Source organism: Lepidochelys kempii, chromosome 8 (assembly GCF_965140285.1).
Source record: "Lepidochelys kempii isolate rLepKem1 chromosome 8, rLepKem1.hap1, whole genome shotgun sequence".
Classification (NCBI taxonomy): domain Eukaryota; kingdom Metazoa; phylum Chordata; order Testudines; family Cheloniidae; genus Lepidochelys; species Lepidochelys kempii.
The window spans coordinates 38,867,501-38,875,207 of record NC_136387.1 but is presented as its reverse complement, the minus strand read 5'-3'; positions in this window follow the sequence as shown (position 1 = coordinate 38,875,207).

Below are 7,707 nucleotides of genomic sequence, written 5' to 3'. Positions count from 1 at the left end.
TGGAGAAAAGAGGAAGTGCAATTACCCTATAAGGCCCTCACCAGGGGGCCCTATTCCACCAACTATTAATACTTACTCCCAACCTCTCTCAATTCACAGAGAATTGGAACCCGTGTCCCTTGCCTAGCAAGTGCTATTTAGTTGATGGCGAGTCCCTCCATCATAACAAAAGGCCAGGTACAGTTCCACTGTCCTTGATTCACATAATCAGGGTAATAACAATTTATTCTTCCTGCCCCAATAACGGAGACACTGGGGATCCCACAGCAGCCAAAGTGACCATTTGGGCAGCTATGGCCTCATTCTAGGCGGGGTGGATGTTCCTATGCAAATAAGATCAGCCCCTGAAGTTCTTTTCCACAACTTGCTACGCCTCACCACCAGATGTCAGGGTGGAGCTCATCCTGACTCTGCTTACACTGGAAAACAAATTCTGCCAGCATGTAGCGCTATGGATGTGCTTGCTTGGAACTAACCCCAATAAACATTGCATTGCCTGCACTTCGGAGTTCTGATCTTCTGCTTTCTGTTTGCGTGACAAGAACCAAGGGAGGGGGTGAAGGGAAAGCCCTCTAACAGTGGCACATCAGCAAAGACAATGGATCATGGAAGAGCTTTGCCTTCCTGTGAACATTTCAGCCAGACTATGAGTAATGGCTGCTATTACTCAACAAGGCATGCAAGGGCATGTGACCAGACCACATGACACTGAACTCCATTTTGGTACCTATATTTTTCCACAAACTGGGCTGGGAACTTAGCTTGGAACAAAGGGTTCCCGCCATATGGAAAAAAACTATATAAAGTGGGGAGTGACATCATCTTGTGGACTCACCTCCCACACAAGAGAACTTCTGGAAACACTTGAGGAACAAAGACTCAACTGGGAGAAGTGCTGGTCCTAGGCTAAAGGCATTTCTATGGAAACTTAGTAGACTGCTTATATCATCAGTCAGGGTTAGAAATTGCTAATCTGAATCCTATTTATCTAGTACGTTAGGCTTAGTTTGCATTTTTATATATTTGCTAGGTAATCTGCTTTGATCTGTTTGCTATCACTTAAAATCTATCTTTTTGTAGTTAATAAACTTGTTTTATCTTAAGCAGTGTGTCTTTAAGTGAAGTATCTGAGAAAAATCTCAGCTTGCTTAACAGAGGCTTGGTGCATATCTTTCACACATTGAGGGAAAAGTGAAATATATTAATGAGCTTGCATTGTACAGATCCCAGTGCAGTGCAAGACAGTATAAGTCTGGGTATATACTACAGCAAGGAGGCAAGGCTGGAGAGCTGGGAAATTGGCTGTTGTCTCCTGATTGTCCTTGAATGACTTAGGTAAAGCACTCACCTAGCTCAAGTGGGTGTGTGGCGCCACCTGCTGTCATGTTGGGTCATAACAGGGCGTGGAGAGGCTGGCTGAATCACCGGCAGAGCAGTGTGACAAGGGCCAACCTAGTTGGCTGGTTAGGGGGCACAGCGGTTCCCACAGCTCCCAGACTGCACCTGTCACAAGGTCCATCAATGGTTATTAGCCAAAATGGTCAGGGATACAACCCTCTTCTCCGGGTGTCCCTAAACCTCTGACTGCCAGAAGCTGTAACTGAACAACATGGGATGGATCACTCAATTTTCCTCTTCAGAAGCCCCTAGCACCAGCCACTGTCAGAAGACAGGATACTGGGCTAGATGGACCTTTGGTCTGACCCAGTATGGCCATTCTTATGTAAGAACCTGTCAAAGTCAGATTCAGGACTCACATAATTTGTCAGACCACTCTGTTTATTAGCAAAGCGCTTTGCCAATGCACCCAGATACATGAGCCCCTCTCTGAGGCTCAAGCTAACTTATTTATACAAATAAGCCAAAGCCAATTTAACATAAGAGACAAAAGGAAGCAGAAACTGACAAATATACATACATATCTTATTTGCATACTAACGTTTACCAATCTCCTAGCTCAGTAGGAGCTTGAAGTTAATTAATTTGAGGACCCATTGTCTCACACTCCTTAACGTTTCTCTTCCTGACAACTATATTTCAACAAACCCTTCAAGTAGCATTTCTTTAATGAATTATAATTTCAATATAATTCATTCTACTTTCACAATCCCTCCTTTTGGTCAAGCTACTGGCCAGCTTAATCCTGTAGAGTCACAAATTTTAGCAAGCTTATTCTTAAGTACACCATTTCCTCTTTCAACTGCACCTGCACTCTGTGGGTGGTAGGGACAGTGCAACAGGTGTTTGATATGCAATATACAGTCCAAGTGTTGAACAAGTTGTCCAGTAAAATGTGTACCCTGATCACTGGACAGAGTAGCAGGAATTCCCTTGTCAGGCATAATATCATTTAACAAACATTTGGCAACAGACAGTGAGTCAGCCTTGCGACAAGGAAAGGCTTCAATCCAACCAGAGAATAAACATACCATAACCAATATAAATTCATATTGTTGACACTTAGGCATTTGTACAAAATCAAGTTGCCAATGCAAGAACGGTGCTTGAGGCAGGCCCCGGAACCCCTGGGCCACTTTTACAGGTTTACCAATACTATGGCTTTGGCAAATGGTACAGGCTGCACAGTGGCGGGATGCAAAAGAGCTAAAATGGGGGGGCCCACCATCCTGTCTTAGTTACAGCAGAGACCATCCCCTCCTTTCTGACATGCGAAACACCATGTAGCAGGGCGGCCAGAGACGGGTAGAGTGAAAAGGGGCCTACAAAGACGCCAGTACGCGAGCGCCAAAAAGAATCGGGATGTAGAGAGCAACCTTGGGCAACCCAGGATTCTTTCTCGGTTTCTGGGGCAGAGTCTTGGAGCGGGGTGAGGTCAGTGAGGGACAAGGAGGGTAAGAGGAGAGCGGAGAGCAAGGGAATCAGACATTTTGACTAGGCGTGCTGCAGCAGCCACAGCACGCAGGCAGAGGGGTAAGCCCTGGGCAACAGGGTCTAAAGTGGCAGAGAAATAAGCCACTGTGCGGTTCTTTTCTCTGTGCATCTGAGTGAGAACTCCAAGTGCACACCTAGATTGTTCATGGCAGAAAAGGGTAAAAGGCTTAGAATAGTCAGGCAGCCCTAAGGCAGGGGCAGAAGCCAAACCCTGTTTGAGGGAAACAAAGGCAGAATTGGCCTCAGGGGGCCACGGCATAGGGTCAGGCACAGAGAATCAAGTGAGTTCCTGGAGAAGTTTTGCAAGGGAGGCATATTGGGGAATCCATTGTCTGCAAAATCCAGCCATGCCTAAAAACTTCCAGACCTGGCATGGGGAACAGGGTCGGGGAAAGCTAATGATAGCTTGGTCGCGGGTGGGAGAAAGTGCACAGGAACCCTGGGAGAGGAGAAAGCCAAGGTATGTGACAGAAGCTTGACAGAGTTGTAGTTTAGAGCGAGAAGCTTTGTGACCCTTATTCGCTAGGGCAGTAAGGAGCACTAAAGAGGCAGTTTCAGAAGCAGACAATGAAGGGGAACAGAGGAGTAGATCATCTACATATTGGACTAGTGTGGACCTGGACGGGAAAACAAGGTCAGCAAGGTCTTGGGATAATCCTTGGGAAAAATATGACAGGCTTTCAGTATACCCCTGGGGCAGTGTGGTCCATGTGTACTGTTGCCCCTTGTAAGAAAAGGCAAACAGGAACTGGGAGTCAGGGTGAACCGGGACAGAAAAGAAAGCAGAGCACAAATCAACAACAGTAAAATGAGTTGCACCTGGTGGGATAGAAACCAGAATCTTTGAGAGGGGCAAGTTTTGATTCTGTCCACCTATGATTTGCCTCTTTCCACCACTGTATGAATTTCAATATAATTCATTCTACTTTCACAAACCTATGCATCTCCACCCTTCGTGGTCTCACCTGTTTCCATACTGCATACCATCAAAGGAGCTGAGAAGTTTTTGGAAAGTGTAGGGGACAACTTCCTGGTGCAAGTGCTGGAGGATCCAACTAGGGGCAGAGCCCTTCTTGACCTGCTGCTCACAAACAGGGAAGAATTAGCAGGGGAAGCAAAACGGATGGGAACCTGGGAGGCAGTGACCATAAGATGGTCGAGTTCAGGATCCTGACACAAGGAAGAAAGGAGAGCAGCAGAAAAGCAGAAGGACTTCAGAAAAGCAGACTTCGACTCCCTCAGGGAACTGATAGGCAGGATCCCCTGGGAGAATAACATGAGGGGGAAAGGAGTCCAGGAGACCTGGCTGTATTTTAAAGAATCCTTATTGAGGTTGCAGGAACAAACCATCACGATGTATAGAAAGAATAGTAAATATGGCAGGTGACCAGCTTGGCTTAACAGTGAAATCCTTGCTGATCTTAAACGCAAAAAAGAAGCTTACAAGAAGTGGAATATTGGACAAATGACCAGGGAGGAGTATAAATACATTGCTCAGGCATGCAGGAGTGAAATCAAAAAGGCCAAATCACACTTGGAGTTGCAGCTTGTTAAGGGTAACAAGAAGGGTTTCTACAGGTATGTTAGCAACAAGAAGGTGGTCAGGGAAAGTGTGGGACCCTTACTGAATGGGGGAGGCAACCTAATGACAGAGGATGTGGAAAAAGCTAATGTATTCAATGCTTTTTTTGCCTCCATCTTCACGAAAAAGGTCAGCTCCCAGACTACTGCACTGGGCAGCACAGCATGGGGAGGAGGTGACCAGCCCTCTGTGGAGAAAGAAGTGGTTCAGGACTATTTAGAAAAGCTAGATGAGCACAAGTCCATGAGGCCGGATGTGCTGCATCCAAGGGTGCTAAAGGACTTGGCAGATGTGATTGCAGAGCCATTGGCCATTATCTTTGAAAACTCATGGTGATCGGGGGAGGCCCCAGATGACCGGAAAAAGGCTAATGTAGTGCCCATTTTTAAAAAAGGGAAGAAGGAGGATCTGGGGAACCACTGGCCAGTCAGCCTCACCTCAGTCCCTGGAAAAATCATGGAGCAGGTCCTCAAGGAATCGATTCTGAAGCACTTAGAGGAGAGGAAAGTGATCAGGAACAGTCAGCATGGATTCACCAAGGGCAAGCCATGCCTGACTAATCTAATTGCTTTCTATGACGAGATAACTGGCTCTGTGGATGAGGGGAAACCAGTGGATGTGTTATTCCTTGACTTTAGCAAAGCTTTTGATATGATCTTCCACAGTATTCTTGCCAGCAAGTTAAAGAAGTATGGGCTGGATGAATGGACTATAAAGTGGATAGAAAGCTGGCTAGATCGTCGGGCTCAACGGGTAGCGATCAATGGCTCCATGTCTAGTTGGCAGCCGGTATCAAGCGGAGTGCCCCAAGGGTCGGTCCTGGGTCCGGTTTTGTTCAATATCTTCATTAATGATCTGGAGGATGGCATGGATTGCACCCTCAGCAAGTTTGCAGATGACACTAAACTGGGAGGAGTGGTAGATATGCTGGAGGGTAGGGATAGGATACAGAGGGACCTAGACAAATTAGAGGATTGGGCCAAAAGAAATCTGATGAGGTTCAACAACGACAAGTGCAGAGTCCTGCACTTAGGATGGAAGAATGCCGTGCACCGCTACAGACTAGGGACCGGATGGCTAGGCAGCAGTTCTGCAGAAAAGGACCTAGGGGTTACAATGAACGAGAAGCTGGATATGAGTCAACAGTGTGTCCTTGTTGCCAAGAAGGCTAACAGCATTTTGGGCTGTGTAAGTAGGAGCATTGTCAGCAGATTGAGGGACATGATCGTTCTTCTCTATTTGGTATTGGTGAGGCCTCATGTGCAGTACTGCGTCCAGTTTTGGGCCCCACACTACAGAAAGGATGTGGACAAATTGGAAAGAGTCCAGCAGAGGGCAACAACAATGATTAGGGGGCTGAGGCACATGACTTATGAAGAGAGGCTGCAGGAACTGGGCTTATTTAGTCTGCAGAAGAGAAGAATGAGGGGAGATGATAACAGCCTTCAACTAACTGCACGGGGGGTTCCAAAGAGGATGGATCTAGACTGTTCTCAGAGGTAGCAGATGGCAGAACAAGGAGTAATGGTCTAAAGTTGCAGTAGGGGAAATTTAGGTTGGATATTATGCAAAACTTTTTCACTAGGAGGGTGGTGAAGCACTGGAATGCGTTACCTAGGCAGATGGTGGAATCTCCTTCCTTAGATGTTTTTAAGGTCAGGCTTGACCAAGCCCAGGCTGGGATGATTTAGTTGGAGATTGGTCCTGCTTTGAGCAGGGGATTGGACTAGATGACCTCCTGAGGTCCCTTCCAACCCTGATATTCTATCAGTCTATGAGATGATTCTATGATTAGTATATCCTGACATACATAAGAAGAAAAGGATTGTGGTGGGCAGATTTTGTCAGTGAATTGCTAAATCTTGGTTAGCTCCTCTTCAGAAAGGCAGGTACCTGAAACTGACTCTTAAATTCATGAGACAGCAGCTGCCTCATTAAGTTTGTTATAGGGCTGATTTCCTCTTTGGGACAGTTCCTTCTGTTGAGACAAGAATTCCCTTGGCTTCTGCAGCCACTGCAAAATCAGCCCTTTGAATACTAACATAGCCATTATGTTACATATATTATACTAACATAGCCATTATGTTACAAAACCTCATTATCAGCAGGTTTGATGTATGAGATGTAAAGATTTTCCCATTTGCTTTCAAAGATGCCCTCAAAGGCTGGAGTTAATGATATTGCTAACTTTTATTACCTGAAGCTTTAGGGAAATACTACTTTTTTAAGGTATATCTTTATTTAGGAATTCTTAGCAAGCTTGCACATACTATCTATGTAAATATCAGAGACAATACAATAAACATTACAGGAGTGACCTTATGTACAGTGAAACATTATATGATAACATTACTGGTGTTCTCTCTATTTAACAGGGTGTTACCATATTAGAGGAAAATATTTTTAGTGGATTTTTAATTGCTATATCAAGTGGTGAGTCTCAGATTTTTACCACCCTTTCTCTCTTTGATTCAAGTAGTTCTGGAGTGGATAATCTCTCTTTGAGGCTGTGGGTCTGGCCTTCTCTTGTGCTGATATTGCTGCCTTTCTGTGTGGGAGAAGGAATCTGTCCCTATTTTAGTGCCTATGTGTTTTTTTTCCTGCCCTCAGACACAAGGAGAGACTGATTTCCAAGTCTTTTATGCTTCATTTTTTATTTTTAACAATTGCTGTGGCCCTCCCTTTAATTATCAGAGAGACTTCTTACTATCCTAACCCTTGCCAGTTTGCAGAGCCCTGCAAATATGTGGATATCCACTTTATATCCAGGGACCATGTTTGTGGATCGCATGTGGATACAAATTTTGTATCCGCGCAGGGCTTTAGCAGTTTGGATAGAGGCCGGTAGGAGGAGTCGGTTTTGAGTGACATTGACAGACAAGTCCCGGGTCATAGGCATCCACTGGCATTTCCTGTCCGTGGCATGAGGACCGAGGGCTGCACTGGCGATGTTAGTTTTTACGCTGCGTCCTTTCCGCTCTTGGGGTGGCCTTGCCTCTGCCCGCCTCTGAGCCCTGGGAGACAGCTCGGACTCGCTCACCCGGAGGCTGCTGCTGCGCTTTCCGGAGCCGGGGCGATCGCCCTAAGGCTTCTCCGTGCTGTTCACCGAGGCGCTAAGGCGGCCTGCGGGACCCCGCGGCCTCTCCTCCAAGCGCCGCTGCGCGCCTCGAGCGGGCCGCCGCTGGCCGGGGAAGGAAGAGCTCAGTCCCGGGCCCCACTCGCCGCCGCCTTGT